Source organism: Mustela lutreola, chromosome 6 (assembly GCF_030435805.1).
Source record: "Mustela lutreola isolate mMusLut2 chromosome 6, mMusLut2.pri, whole genome shotgun sequence".
Classification (NCBI taxonomy): Eukaryota; Metazoa; Chordata; class Mammalia; order Carnivora; family Mustelidae; genus Mustela; species Mustela lutreola.
In genome coordinates, this window is record NC_081295.1 from 24,384,598 (window position 1) to 24,401,760 (window position 17,163).

Below are 17,163 nucleotides of genomic sequence, written 5' to 3' on the forward strand. Positions count from 1 at the left end.
CATTTGGGGAGAAATCTGTAAAGCAACAATAGACGTTTAACACACATATTTATAATATAATACAAATTCTTTGCTCTGGTCATCAAAGCCCTACATACTCAGGATTCTGCCTATATTACTAACTTAACCATTCACTCTTTAGAAAAGATTGTTAATGGTCTCTTAAGAACTATTTGCCTTTTTTGTTTAGAAATAGAATCACCAGCGGCTCCTGGGTGGCGTGGTCAGTTAAGCATCTGACTCCTGGTTTCAGCTCAGGTCATGATCTCAGGGTCGTGAGATGGAGCCCAATGTTAGGCTCTGGGCTTGGCAGGGAGTCTGCATGAGATTCTCTCTCTCCCTCTTCCTCTGCCCCTCCCACTCATGCTCTCTTTCTCTATCTCTCTCTAAAATAAAAAAATGAATCTTAAAAAAAAAGAAAAGAAATAGTGTCATCAAGGTTTATTAAGTTATAAGAATTAAAGCTAATGACCACATTTCCTAGCTTCCCTTAAGCTAGATATGGTCACATGGCAAATCGTGGCCCCAGATATAAGCAGATTTGGTGTGTACACCTTCCTGCTGATTGGATATTAGTGTGATGGTAAAAGCATAAAAGCTGGACTAGCCAACTCAAACCACAAGCTGGAAGTCACATAGTGAACATGGCAAAGTCACAACAAAGAAAGGACCTAGACCCCTGATACCATCAAGCCAGAGCTGTCTGTCTGGTCTTATACACAAGTAAGACATAGGCTGCATCTTGCATTTAAGCGATTGTATTTTTCTATCTCCTTATTACAACAGTCTAACCTGTATCCTAACTGAAACTCAGCTCCTTGTTCACCACCTTCTAGCTACATTGATGCTCTATCTTCTTTTCTGCTACTCTGAGGTCTTTATTCTGTCTATACTTTTGCTTGACATGCTTTTCTACCCAGAGTACCCACAGCTGCCTCCTTGCTTTTGGGTTTCACTCACTTACTCTCTATTACATAATCATAAGTTCGGTTCTGGTTCTTCATGCACTCACCAACACCTGAAATTTCCTCATCTGTCTTTTTATTGTCTGCCAGTCTCCACCGGAGTACAATCTCCATAAGATCAAGAACCTTGTCTGCCTTATTCCCTGTTGAATCTCCAGTGCCAAGACAGTGCCTGCACATAGTAGGTGCTCTACAAATATCTTTTGTGTGAAAAACAAATAAATTAATAGTAAATGATGACAAGAACCTAGTCCTTGGGTCAATTTTTTATAATTTAACCTCATCTATTGCTGAAATTAAGAGAAATTAGGTAATAATAATGGCAATCCAAGATTAGCAAAAGAATGTCAACAAGTCACTTTACCTTCACTATCAAGTGTTATGGCTTAGTGAAGAAAAAGAAAGATAGAAACAGTAAATGAATCTCTGCTTTGCGGCCTTTTTTTTTTTTTTTAAGATTTTATTTATTTATTTGAGCAAGAGAGAGTAAGAGAGAGCATGAGAGGGGAGAAGGTCAGAGGGAGCAGCAGACTCTCCATGGAGCTGGGAGCCTGATGTGGGACTCGATCCTGGGACTCCAGGATCATGACCTAAGCCAAAGGCAGTGGCTTAACCAACTGAGCTACCCAGGCGCCCTGCTTTGGGCCTTTAACCGAACCAAAAAAAAAAAAAAAAGAAACTCATAAAAATATTATCCCTAAAGAACAGATTCTCCTAAATGCTAATATAGACGATTATATTACATTAACTCTAAGATGCCAACAGTTGTGAGACACACCGTTGTTTTACATACCATGAGAAAAGGAAAAATTCTGTTACAATAGACTGAGCTATTGCTCCCAATTTCTGTCCCCACTGCCCCTTCCCAGACTCCTGGTGGGTGGATTACATTTTCCTATTCTACTCTGTTGTCAGGATGGGCCATGGGACTTGCTTTGGCCAATTAAATGTGAGTAGACATGACAAAAGCCTTATCCAGGCAGATTTAAATGTTCTTATGAAATTAGAGTCCACTTTTGCTCCTTCCTCAACTATGAGATAGTGGTAGAATCCTCCTAGATGGTGGCTAGTCCTGGATTCTAGAACAACATGCATAGCTGTGCAGAGCTAAGGTCAGGGCAACCAAAGCCAACACCTGTCCCTATGTAATGTGAATAAGAAAGAGATGTCATTGTAAGTCACTGACATGTTGATAATCATGACAAAGGCTTAGAGACAATTAAACTACTACATGCCACCAACTATAGGCTGCATCTTGATTTCAGAGATGTTAAAATGTGAGCAAATGCATGTCTTAGAATCAGTACAATAGGGGATGTATTATACATGTTATCATATATCAGCACAGGATACATCACAGGTGCCCAATAAATATTTGTTAACTTGATGTCATGTATGTGATGATGTGGGGCTCATATTTTTACTGAGAGTCTTCTTGATAAACATGCTTTCTCTTTAGCACATTGTAGGTAACAGTATAACTTCAGACTTAAGTGTAATGGAAACTAAAATCTATATAATAACCAAAGTTGAAAGCTAGGAAAAAGATAAAGCTGTGACTTTTCATTACCTCTTAACCTGCCTCTACTCTCCTGCTACTATGTAGCTACTATCCAGGCAGATTTAAATGTTCTTATGAAATTAGAGTCCACTTTTGGACTATATTTTTCTTTTTTCCTTTCTTTTTTTTTTTTTTTTTTACTTATATCCCAAGGGACTTTCTCCTCTATCTGTCCTTCCCCACAGACCATATAGCTAAATATTAGTTTTCTATTATTTGGGGGGTAATCAGGGAACAAAGGCAGCAAAAATTGGATTTCAGTAACCACTAGCATAAACATAAAACAAAATATTTGGATGCATACTTGTGAAACAAGTTTTTCACACATGCCCCTGAACTGGGTAAGAGGATAAATAAGCTCAAGGAGGGAAGAGGTAGAAACACACGAGCCATGAGCGAGTTTGAAAGATGTCAGCATCTCCCAGATAAAGCCCATCTACAGTCAATGCCAAGAGCTTCATGGAAGCCAACTCAGAGCATTGCTCACTGTACCTGGCCTAATGCTGTGTTATAAATTTATCACAATATATAACTTGCATATCTTTACCCACAAAAAAGCAAAATAATAATAATTGTGACAATTAGTAGAATAAGAACAGTAAACATTAATTGAGCAGAGCACTGACTATATGCCTACCACTAGATTAAATGACTTACATAAAGTATCTCATTTGCTCCTCCTAATAGTCTTATGTATTAGTCAGCTATTGTTGCAATAATGCCTTGTTACTGAAACCCAGTAACTTACGGCAACCCGCATTTCTCATCTTTCTCATCAGTCTCTGGAACAACTGTGGTTTGGGTTATCCAGGCTGGGCTCTGTTGCATAACTCTACTTCAGGCTATGGACAAGGGAGACTCGGCGACAGGGTGTGTCCTAGGTTCAGATCTGCTCTATATGCCTCTGTCACTCTGGAAAGAAAGCTAGCTGAGTCATATTCTTCTCATGGTGATGGGAGGCGTGCAAGACAGGAAGTGAAAACACCTGATGCCAGGTTGGGACCTGGAACGTTGTCACTCTTGCCCATACTCCATGACCAAGACTAACAGTCACAGGGAAGAAAAAACACTCTACCCCAGGAGAGATGGGAGTGAACATTTCTGAATTATAATCAAATATATTATATAATAAGTTAGATATACAGGTATTTTACACCCATTTACAGATGAGTAAGCCAAAGCACAGTAAGGTTAAGTGACTTACCCAAAGCCATACAGTTAGAAAATGATGAAGCCAAGATTTGAATCCAGCTGATCGAATTCCAGAGCCTCGAATCTTAACTATCACTCTCTATGGTTTTAACAAACCAGACTCCAGGAGGCATTACAAAGGGAAACTAGAAGCAGTGGTAATTTTACAATAATAAATGGGACCTGAGGAAAATAAGTGGGTAAGATCAAAGACTCTGACTATTTTGAGATCCTAATCAATAAAGATGATTTTCTTATACGTTTTCATCACTGCAGGAAGTAATATCATAGACATCTACAGAAGGATGTGGGTTCATTTATTTTTAGATCCCCCCCCACCATAGAAATACATTAAAATTTTATCTACTTAAATACTACTACCTTAATTACTTATTTGCTCTCCACCTACTTGGAAAGGGAAATCTCATTATTCTGGTAATTCTGGGTAACTATCTACAAAATAATAATAAATTTTATCCTTGTAAAAACACTTAAAGATGTCAGCACCAGTCATATTTAAATCAATATTTTTAAAAAATTAAGTCTAATAAAAACATTAGACTTAAGCTTTAAGGCATTCAAATATCCTGCATAGAAAGAAAAAAAAAACTGAGGCATAATTATAAAATAAGAGAACTGATGTACAACTATCATAAAAGAATTCCATGGGAAAATTTGTTAGGAAGAGGAGAGAGAGTCTGGGCTAGAGGAGAAGCAAGAAGGAGATCTATACCCAGGAAACTTCTTTTTTTTTTTTTTTAATTTATTTATTTATTTGACAGAAATCACAAGTAGGCAGAGCAGCAGGCAGAGAGAGAGGAAGGGAAGCAGGCTCCCTGCTGAGCAGAGAGCCCGATGTGCTTCAATCCCAGGACCCTGGGTTCATGACCTGAGCTGAAGGCAGAGGCTTTAACCCACTGAGCTACCCAGGTGCCCCCCAGGAAACTTCTAAGACTGAGATGTTGACCAGCTCATGCAGCTTTAGTGTCCTGGAATGCCCACAGACTGTTTTTGAACTTCATATATGCTTCCTTTAAAACAAGTACTTTAAAATGATAATTTTTCTTCTTTCTACAGTAGCAAAAGAATCTTATGTCAGTGTTAGAAGTAAACTCCGGGGGCACCTGGGTCGCTCAGTGGGTTAAGCCTCTGCCTTCAGCTCAGGTCATGATCTCAGGGTCCTGGAATCGAGTCCCACATCGGGCTCTCTGCTTCCTCCTCTCTCTCTCTCTCTCCCTGCTTGCCTCTCTGCCTACTTGTGATCTCTCTCTGTCAAATAAATAAATAAAATCTTAAAAAAAAAAAAAAGAAGTAAACTCCACACCCACTGTGAGGGTCCCATTTCTCACTCTAGCTTTCTCTATTCTGTTATGATGATTCCAATTTCAAATTGCAGCTGTGATCATTCATTCCCTTTTAGAATAAGTATAAAGTTGAAACATCTTCTACAATATAAAACAAACCAATTACAATTTAAACAATGCATGTTTGGATCTTGACTTAACCAAGTCAAGTGTATAAAATCATTTTTGAGACAATTGGAATATTAAGGATTTTGGAAGTCTTGTGAGGTGAAATTGCATGATGGCTTCTTTTTTTTTAAGGAAATTTTTATTTCTTTTCTTTTTTTTTTTAAAGATTTTATTTATTTATTTATTTATTTGACAGAGAGAGATCACAAGAGGCAAGCAGAGAGAGAGAGGAGGAAACAGGCTCCCTGCTGAGCAGAGAGCCTGATGTGGGTGGGACTCGATCCCAGGACCCTGAGATCATTACCTGAGCCGAAGGCAGAGGCTTAACCCACTGAGCCACCTAGGTGCCCGGAAATTTTTATTTCTTACAAATAGATTTTAAAATATTTAGAGGCAAAATATTATTATATCTGAGATTTGCTTCATAATACTTCAGCATTGTTTGGAAAAGGAGTACAAAATGTTGGTAATTTCCCAAACTAGATAATATGTACATAGGAGTTCATTATCCTATTTTTTTCTACTTTTGTGTTAAGTTTAAACACCATAATAAAAAAAAAGAAAAGAAAAGAAAAGAAAACACCCATTTAAAAACACCACAAAAACACCACCAAAAGAAAAGTCTAGCTCAGAAGACATCTTCAACAGCAATTAGATTCCTAAAATAAAATGATATGTTCTAGGGGCGCCTGGGTGGCTCAGTGGGTTAAGCCGCTGCCTTCGGCTCAGGTCATGATCTCAGGGTCCTGGGATCGAGTCCCACATCGGGCTCTCTGCTCTGCAGGGGGCCTGCTTCCCTTCCTCTCTCTCTGCCTGCTTCTCTGCCTACTTGTGATCTCTGTCTGTCAAATAAATAAATAAAATCTTAAAAAAAAAAAAAATGATATGTTCTAAGCCACCTAACTGGAAATATCCTTAAAACAGCATTACCACAGTATACAGAAGCAACTTAGGGTTCCAGTCCTCTTTTGTATGTATATACATGCTTACCCTAAGTAGGCAAATTGTATCATTTGGCCTGGAATTAGAAACAGTTGTTCTCCTTAAGTGTAAGGAGCAAAATACTTTATATCTGTATTTTTTTTAATTGATTTGAAGTTATGAAGACCTACATGTATATAGTGGAGAGTGATGGGAGTTCATGTTGTAAGCTCACTACATGCCAGGCACTGATCTAAGTACTTTCTGTCTATGAACTCATGCTCATATTTAAAATTACCCATTGATTAAGATATTATTGTTTGGGGCGCCTGCATGGCTCAGTGGGTTAAAGCCTCTGCCTTCAGCTCAGGTCATGATCCCAGGGGCCTGGGATCGAGCCCCTCATCTGGCTCCCTGCTCAGATAAATATTTTTATCTGTATTTTTATCTGTATATTTTTATCTGTATATGCATTATATGCAACACAATGAGGGGCTTTCTGCACATACAATTGCTTCTCCCCCTCGCCTCTCTCTGCCTGCCTGTCAAATAAATAAAAATAAAAATATTTTTTAAAAAGATATTGTTCTTCCCATTTTAGACCTAAGAAAGGCACAGTACTGAGATGAAATTACATAATTTGCCCAGTATTGCACTACTGGTTAATACCAAAGCTGGGATACAAATTCAGGGCATCCGCTTCCTGTGTCTGATCCCTTAATCACCAAATTTTGTCACTCTCCATGGAAAAACTGTTGTAGAGTTGTTCTTTGTTTAGACGTTGGGAACTGGGACACTTTCATTCCTAGAAAAATAAAAGGATTCTTACTCCTTTTGACATCAGCATGTTCCTTTTATTTTGTCATGCACTTCAAACCTATTACTTCCAGTGTAGCCATACCAGCCCTATAATACCCAAGCATATTTATTACAGATGCTAGTGGCATGATTTCAAAGAACAGAAAACATCACAGCAAGCTCTTCTGATTGATTTAAGCCAGGATAATTTTCAGAAACCACTCTGACACTGTAGAAGTTGACAATGACATTTCTCTTATTTGGGAGTCAGCTTTTGGGAAATGACCTTACATGATTCTTCCTAAGTACCCGATCTTCTCAGATGGTCTTTTGCAAATTCTTTTCAGCCCAGCAAGTTGGTATCTCTGCTTCCATGTTGCCAAGGTTGATGATGGAATCCTTTCTCTCTCGTTCTCAATCTGTCTCTTTCTGTTCAGATCCATTGTCTTATTGTTTATTTGGCAAACAAATAGTTTATGAAAGTTGATTTATCTATGGGCCACATAATAATAGGCTTTGAATATGTCAACTTTAATTTCGGGGACTTCTAATAGTTATTTCTAGAAAGGAATTAGTGTGAGTCTACATAGGGCTTTAAATTGACTTATTTGACTGAATTGGTCATTGAACTTATGAAAAGAAGGGCTTGGCACATCTGGGTGTTTCAGTTAAGTGTCTGCCTTTGGCTCGGGTCAGAATCCCAGGTTCCCGGGATCAAGCCCCACACTGGGCTCCTTGCTCAGCTGGAAGCCTGCTTCTCCCTCTCCCTCTGCTTTCTGTTCCTCCTGCCTGTGCTCTCTCTGTCAAATAAATAAATGAAATCTTAAAAAGAATGGCGTGACAGAGTTTTATCACTAAATTTGTAAAAAGTGATTTTTTTCGAATTAACTGATCATGCTGATTTGATTGTTCACCCTTAGATACAGCCATCCCTGAATGAAATATTTTCCAACTTGGAGGGGGGGGGACTATATTTTAAGACAGAGGAAATATTTTCAGATAGTTTAGGGTTTGTATTTATTATTATAGGGCAACAGTTACTGACCAAATGCTTTGCCAACTCTATAGTCTGAGGTAATCAATCTTTGTACATATAACAAATGCAGTATGTCATGACTCCCTTTCACCTGCTGTTAGCTGTATATGCATTATATGCAACACAATGAGGGGCTTTCTGCACATACAATTCTATTAAAATTTCTCTAACTCTAGGGAATGAAGTCTGACCTATGAATTTCTTTTAAAGAAAAAGAAAGAAAGAAAGAAAGAAGGAAAAGAAAGGAAGGGGGAGTAAAAGAGACAGAACCAACACAAAATAACAGAGAAAGACTAGATTATAATTTTTCTAGAGTAGTAATTCTCAACCCTGGCTGCATATTAGGATCCCCCAAGGAATATTCCAAAAATACTGATACCTTGTCCTCAAGCCCAGAGATTTTGAGTGGTTGTGGTAATTTTTGGTCATCATGAGAGTCGTTTAAATAGCAACGGAGAGCTAGTTGAACTTGTAGTGAAGGAGATATTCTTTAGCTTGGGGTTCGAAGTCTCATGAGAAATCAAATACAACTCAAATAACTTCTGAATTTGAGTGTGATTGTGGCGCGAACATGGGAACAAAGAGTAAAGACTTAGCACATTCATTCATTACTCATTTAACTGACCAACAGATATTCATGTGGTGTCTATTCTTCCGCAGACACTGTTTTAAGAATGGGGTGCGGTGGCAAACAAAACAATTAAAGAAGAATATTAGGGCCCTCTCTGAAATCTTCCTTGTGGACCTCAAGTTTCAATCTATGTCAATGCCAAGATCAATCAGGTTGGTTGGTTGAGAGAGAGAGAGAGCATGAAATGACCATAAAATCAGATTAGTCTACTACTTAATTTCATTCATGGAATAAAAAGACTCTGATACTTAAGTAGACCCAAAATATCATCTACTTTTGTTTATAGATGAGTAATTTTAACCTCATAAGAGTTAATGACTAGCCTATGATCATACAGTCATTCAGGACAGAGCTGGAGAACCCAGACTGTTGACCTTTTATAATGTCATCTGTGTTCAAGTGAAAACCTTCTCAGCTGATTTTTTTTTCTTTTGTCATTCCATGTTCCTAAAAGAAAACAGCCTCCTGGAAAGAGCTTTTGTAAAAGAAAAAGACCAAGTTCTTCCCCTATTGAGCTAATCCTAGTGTGAAATTAACTAGCAGCACTGCTAGTCAATTCCACATTGCTGCCCTGTGGGGAGAGAAACTAGCAAAAAAAAAAAAAAAAAAAAGGAGAGTAGGTCTTGGTCTATTTCCTCCCTAACTGCAGTTGTTCTAAGGTCAAATGCACTGAACATCAGAAGGAGATAGCAAGAAAGGACTATAGTGTACCTAGGGAGTGAGGATCTAAGAAGGGAAGAAATAAAAATTAAACCCAAAAGAAAAATTACAATGAAGAATTATAGTCATATGCACTTTCCCATTTCATCTTTGAGTAAAGAAAAGAGGTCACAAGAAATTACATGAGGGAAATACAGAACATACTGTAATGAGATTCCGTTTTTTACCTGTTCAAAATTTTAAGAGGGCTGACAGGGGTGCCTGGGTGGCTCAGTGGGTTAAACCCTCTGCCTTTGGCTCAGGTCATGATCCCAGAGTCCTCAGCAGGGAGCCTGCTTCCTCCTCTCTCTCTGCCTGCATCTCTGCCTACTTGCCATCTCTGTCTGTCAATAAATAAATAAAATCTTAAAAAAAAAAAAAGGCTGACAACATCGAGTGTTGAGAGAGTGTGATCCACGGGATCTCTCATAAACGGTGGTAGAAATGTGAATTGATAAAGCCGCTTTAGAAAGCAATTTGACATTATCTATTAAAGTTGAATATTCTCGTACCCTATAACCCAGTAATTCCAATGCTAGATACAAACTCTTGACACATGAACCTGGAGGCATTTGTAAACCTCTTCATGACAACATTGTTGTAACAAAAAAAAATGTGGAAGCAATCCAAATGTCTATTGACAGGAGAATGGATAAAGTGTGTATATATTCATTCAGTGGATATTATACAGCAGTCAAAACAAATAAATTGCCACTATACACGCCAATATGGCTGAATCTCAATAAAACAACATTGAGTAAAGAAAAGAGGTCACAAGAAATTACATGGGAATTAGCATGGAATCTCTTTTCAAGATAAAAATAACAAATAACAAATACATATAAATAATACACTTTTTAGAAAAGCATGTATTATTAAGTTCTTTTTTTTTTTAAATTATGAGAGAGATGACAGATAATAGATAAATAGAGATAATAGAGAGAGAATGATAAATACAAGGCTCCAGATAAAGATAACTTTGGGTTGAGGAAGGAGAATGGGATGGAGAGGTCCACACTGACAATTCTGTCGTCAATATTCTAGTTCCTGTAATGATGGTGGCTTCCCAGCATGTATTCCATTACACAAAGATCAGCAGATCATTGTATTAGTTATTTGTTTCAGTATAATAAATTCTCCACAAATTTAGCAACTTGAAACAATAAATATTTGGGGCACCTGGGTGGCTCAGTTAAGTATCTGCCTTGGGCTCAGGTCATGATCCTGGAGTCCGGGGTTCAAGCCCAACATTGGGTCTCCCTGCTTAATGGTGAGTCTGCATCTCCCTCTGCCTCTCCCCCATTTATGTTCTCCCTCTCTGTGTCAAATTAAAAAAAAAAATCCTTTTAAAAAGAAACAACAAACATTTGTTATTTCACAAAGTTTTGAGGGTCAGGCATCTGTGCATGTGCCAGGTTGGTGGTTTTGGCTCAGGGCCTCCCATGAGGTTATAGTCAAGCTATGAGTCAGGACTGCAGTCTCTGAAGGCGCTGGGGGACCCACTTCCAAGATGGCTCATTCACATAGCTGTTGGCCTGAGGCTCAGTTCCTCACCACATGGGCCTCTCCATAGAACTACTCATGGCATGGCTTCTCTCGGAGCAAATGATATGTGTGTGGAGGGGGAGAGAGGGAGAGGGAGGAAGGGAGAGAGGAGGAGCAAGAGAGAGCCCCATTTGGAAACTGCAATGTCTTTTACAAAACTAATATCAAAAGTGACACACTGTCACTTCTGCCGGATACTATTAATCACACAGATCAGCCATAAGACATTGTGGAAGGGGACACCACCAGGCGGGACCACCAGAAGGCAGGGATCCCTGGGCACCACCTGGAGGCTGTTTACCCCCACTGTAAAATTTTTAAAAAGCACAATGCGTGGGCCAATGATAAAAGTGTGTCAAGAAGCAATTATGTGCACTTGAGTTTGGAAAATAAATGAATAAATCAATAAGCGCGTTCAGTTCTGAAGACAACAGGACACAGGAGAAGGAGTGAGAGGAGTTTGAGCTTTAATTCTCACCTTTACCGCATTTCAGCTTTATGAATTTGGGCAAGTCATTTGACTTGCTTCCATTAAAAAAAAAAAAAAAAAGAACGAGAAGATTTACTTGCCTCTTTAAAAATATTTTATTATGAGGGGTGCCTGGGTGGCTCAATGGGTTAAGTGGCTGCCTTTGGCTCAGGTCATGATCTCAGGGTCCTGGGATGGAGTCCCGCATGGCGCTCTCTGCTCCACTCAGCAGTCTGCTTCCCCTTCTCTCTCTGTCTGCCTCTCTGCCTACTTGTGATCTCTCTCTGTCAAATAAATAAAAAAAAATAAAATCTTTTAAAAAAATATTTTATTACGAAAATGTTCAAACATATACAAAATGGAATAGTGTAAGGAATGCCACATATGCATTATTCAGAATCAGCAACTTCGTAGATTTCAGCATTCTTGCTTTGTCTATTTTTTCCTCTCTAAAAGTGTCTCAAAGAAAATTCCTGACACTGTACTGTTTTACCCCATATACTTAAAAATACAGAAATTTTCTAATTGACATACTCATAAAGTTAATAACTCCTTTGTAATATCTAACGTACTAAAACTAGAATTCCAATTTCTTTAATTGCCTCCTAATTTACTTCTTACAGTTGGTTTGTTAGAATCAAGATCCAAATAAGGTCCACACGTTATACTCATTGTGCCTCTCAAAATCTCAATGTACAAGAGTCCTATACCACATCCTGTCTCATCCCCTTGCCTTGTTGAAGAAAGTCAGTCAGCTGGCTGGAGGACATCTGACAGGCTGGATAGGTCAGTTTGTTTCCTCCAGGAGCTCTTTCCCTTGCTCCACGTCCTCCTATGTTTCTAGAAAATTGGAAGTTAGACCTATTGGCTTGATGAGAAATAGGGTCCACTATTTTGGCAAAAATGGTTCCTAGGCGGTGCTGTATACTTTATAAGGCACAGCTGTGTCGGCCCCCTACCCCCATGCCCCTCATCCCTGCCCCCCCAACTCCCCGTACCTAGCAAAGCTGACGTCAGTGACGCAAGGAGTGTCTCCACTGCTCCTCTGCTCTTTCCCCATCAGCCTCTCATCTTTTGAGGATTGCTGCCCGAGCGGATGATTTCAGTGTCGATTTCTCCATTCTATCCTTTCTCCCTCTTTTATTAGACAGAATTATGTTAGGAAGAAGAACTTCCCCTCATCAGCCTGGACTGTCTACGAGAAGTGGCTTGTTCCCTGTTTTACATCCTCTCAGCCTGCCTGTCGCTCCAGCCATTGCCCAAGCAACCTGCTTCCTGCGGATGTAACCTGACAGCCCTTCTCCACATATGCACTGCCTACATGTCACATTCTGCCCCCAAGCCCCTCTGACTCCATGAGGGTGCGATATCTGCCTGGCGCTCACATGACAGCTTAGAAGTGTGAGGGGGCCAATGCCCCAAAGGGGAAAGTTGGACCAATGGAGGCTAGGAGCTGGTCCACAGCTGCCCCTCTCTTGCACCAAATTGACAGTTATGAAATATCTTCTACATGGCAACTCAGAGTCCCAGCAGGCTCAAGGCCTCCTTTCCCACAGCAATGACTAACTCGGAGACACCCTTGTATTAGACCTCCTGTGATTCACTCTTCCTAGTCATCCGCTGCTGCTTCCTGAGGTGGCTATCCAAAATAAAACTACCTCCAAGTAAGCCCTTGTCTCAGATTCAGCTTTCAAGGGGGTGAGCCGGACTAAGTCACCTTCAAGTACAATTCTTATAGGAAGGCAGGATAAATGCTCAATTCTTTCATGATATTGAAAATATTCAGAGTATTGCCCTAGTTGTGTCTAATAACTAACTCAAGGGTTTATATGTCATCAGTGAATCTTGATCAGTTATAGTTCTTACTCTGTTTTGATGCTCAGATTGTCCCCTTTGCAGCTAGTGGGAGCTCCTTTTATGCTGATTCCTTTGTCCCTTTGACCTGACTCATTAGACTTTATTTTTTTAAAAAGATTTTATCTATTTATTTGACAGAGAGAGACACACTGAGAGAGGGAATACAAGCAGGGAGAGTGGGAGAAGGAGAAGCAGGCTTCCCGCTGAGCAAGGAGCCCCATGCAGGGTTTGATGCTGGGCTCCATCCCAGGACTCTGGGATCATGACCTGAGACAAAGGCAGACGCTTAATGACTGAGCCACCCAGATGCCCCTAGACTTTAGACTATAATAGAATCCCTGATTTCTGGCACAACAGGGTGTCCCAGGCTCATCAGGCACATTTCTTGCCCCAGCCCTGAAATCTGCCATTTTTTTAAAGGACTCATCTCTTTTAACAGGGAATGGTGTTTTAAAAGTATGATTATGAGTACTAAAAGTGGTCATTGCTATAAGGCTATCATTATTTCCAGGCCTTTTCAAGGGACAAAACAAGTAAATGCTTCTCCCCCACTCCCTAGATGCAAAACTTTTCTTATTGGGACTTAAGAAACATTTTTGAAAAGGAAAAATTATATAAGTTCATACTATTTCCAATTTAACTGTAATTTTACATGGAGTCTCTCTCCTCATTGTTCCTAACAATTCTAACATTTGTTTTTACCTATAATGTATAAGAATAGCTCGAAGATAATTATATCTATATTTCTACCAGCAATAAGACTGCAGATTGAGGGGCGCCTGGGTGGCTCAGTGGGTTAAGCCTCTGCCTTCGGCTTGGGTCATGATCTCAGGGTCATGGGATCGAGCCCTGCATCAGGCTCTCTGCTCAGCAGGAAGCCTGCTTTCCCCCCTCTCTCTACCTGCCTCTCTGCCTACCTGTGATCTCTCTCTGTCTCTCTGTCAAATAAATAAATAAAATCTTGTTAAAAATGCTTAAAAAAAAAAAGACTGAAGATTGAAGTTTAAGATTTCTTCGTAAGTTTCTTTATCCCGAGAATATATTCCCCTATAAATGCACTGTAAAAACACTATTTTCTAAAATCATTTCATTATTTACTTACTGTGGTTATGCCACCCACTCAATATATGTTTAGATCATTTGCTTCAGCTTGTTTTCAAATTTTAGCAATTACATGTTTCTTTAGAATTGAAAATTATTTAGATATGTAAAACATATACATGACTATTTCTTAAATACGGATCATTTATATAGCACTAACAAAAAATGAAGAACAGGACAATAAAAGAAACAAAAACTAAACAAAGTTAAATAACAAATAAGAAATTGGGATATGTAATTGGAACCTCTAGGAAAATTAATTACTTTTTTACAGATTGTGTAAAAGACTTGACTGTTGTCTTTGTTAGTTGACCAATACCACAATGCATTACATGACTGTACGTTCAAAACTATATAGTCAAGGTATATTCAGGGTGGTCTGTTCCATACCTGTCCCCTCCAGCTGTTTCTTCCCAACCCAAAGATATAGGCAAGTGTATATTCATAGTTCACCTATCTTCCCAAAAAAATACTGTACTGTTCTGCATCTTGGTGTGTTTTTGGTTCCTGTTATTATTTTAAAGTTAACCCATGTTTTGGAGCTCACATTACATCCTGTTTGGAGTTACACAGTGTATTTCATTGTATGGATCTACTCCAGTTTATTCACCTACTCCCCTACCCTTGATTGTTTGGTTGGTTTCTAATCTTTCATGATTATAAATAATATTACAGTAAATAACCTTGTGCATAAGTCATTTTGTATTTTGGAAAGGGTTCCTAGAATTGGGATTTCTGGGTCAAAGTATAAATGCACACGTAATTTTTTTTAGGGATTATCAAATTCCCTTCGATAGATGCCGTGAACTATTTTCCAATCTCCCTGGCGACATGTGCTGTCCCTGTTCTCCACAGCCAGCAGCCCAGTAGACGGTCAAACTTTCAGGTCGTGGCTAATTTGATTATTTGCCTCCTTTTTATCATTCTGCCCCAAGATACACCATAGTGCTTTTCAACTGCTTTTGGAGGAACTTTTCTTAGCATAAACAATAGGTGATTGTGTTGAGGGTGGTGGAAGGAGGGTGGCTGCCGTGTCCCTATCTATGTCCACTCACTTAATCATGGAAATGCCAAAGCCCAAAGCATACAGCATCCTTGTTAAGACCTTGTACTTCTAAAGGCTGGCTTAGGTTTCCAGCCAAAGAAAAGGACATCAGATATAACTCAACTTGTTTCTAAGATCAGCAGAATGCAGAGAGGATAGTAAGTGAAATCTACTGGCACTTTACCAACTTCAGGATCCTCAGAAAGGTGAAGGAGGAACCATGACCATCTTTTGTCAGCTTGCTGTCTCCTAAACAACCCCAAATCCAAGGAGATGGAGAAGTCCCTGTACATGGCTGGAAGTTTCCACTGGTTGTGGTGTGACCATTTTAACCCGCAAGGCTACTCACACGCAGAACCTCTTCTTTTGCTGCTTTGTGGGAGTCAGTGTCATCAATTGTCCTTGTTTTTTGTTTGTTTTGTTCTTGTTTATTTGTTTGTTTTCAGTATCTCCCATTTCCCTATATTCCCATGGGTGATTTTGGCCACTGGGCACACTTGGCAATGTTCTGAGACACATCAGGTTGTCACAGCCTTGGGGGGTGGCTACTGCTGGGATGTTTACTAAACATCCCACCATGCACAGGACAGCCTCTCCCCATAACAAAGAATCCATGCATATCAGTAGTACCAAGGGTGAGAAGCTCTGCTACACTCTTTCTTTATGCACATATCTGCGGACGCTTGCAAAATGACTCTTACCAGTGGCAGAGGAACGACAGAATCACAGATACTTCCTCTCCCTGCTCCCCCAAAAGTCACTATCAATTCAGAAATTTCTTTAGTCAGAAAGACTCAAAGGAGTGATATATTTATCTGGAATAAATACCATTTTAACCTTCTACAAGCGGATTATCATTAGGTATAATGCAACCTTTTAACTGTAAGTATAAAAGAAAGTGCTGATTATTTAAAGTAAATGGGACCAAAAGTCCCATGAATAATCAAAAACTTGGTTAATAGAGTATGACCGGAGAATAATGCATTTGGTTTCTGTGGAGAAATTAAAGTACATGCTGTGAATTGGTATTAAGGAAATTGCATGAAAAGTTAGTCTTAAGGTTCTGTGATTCTGAAGAAACAGCCTCAGGTGCACAATCTATCACATTCAGCCTTTATCTCTCTTCATTTTTTCATGACTTCTTTCACCTTGGATAACCCAGAAGCTCAGGCCTTGGAACTTTTTGAAATGGTAAGATAGCTCACTCTCCACGTTTATTTTCATCTAGAGCAGAGCTGAATTTTATTGCCAGGACTTTGTTATCTCTTCCACAGGAATTATTTTGAACTTCAGCTTCCCTTATTTTGTGGGCAAAGACTGTATTTAACACTTACAAGCTTAATTCATTTCATCTACAGGGTACCCCTGAGAAGTTATGCCTAAAAGTGAATTTTTGGAAATAAAATTGGATTTTTAAATCACAAGGGAAATTAGCTATTCAAAGGGAGTCTGAGGCTAAATATTTGTAGAGAAAAGCATCTTTCTGCAAAATGAGTACTCTTTTCGTCCTTTTTTAAGTCTACATTTTTATCTGTAGCCTGAATCTAGTCTAGTATTGTGCATGATACTAATTTGAAAAATATCAATCATAAATTTGAAAGCATTTTGAATGTTGAAGCGAGTTTTACAAGCTATTTTTAAGAGTGTAAAATTGGGTAACACATCTTTCATTATGAACAAGGGTTTGTTTGTTTATTTATGTATTGGGGAGAGAGAGAAAAAGGGAGGGTGTAAGGGCAGAGGGAGAGGGAGAAGCTCCAGGCTCAGAGGGATCCAGAGGCTGGGCTGGATCCTAGCACTCTGGGATCACTACCTGCCCCAGTGAGCCATCCAGGCACCCCTAACCAGGGCTTTTTTTTTTTTTTTTTTTTT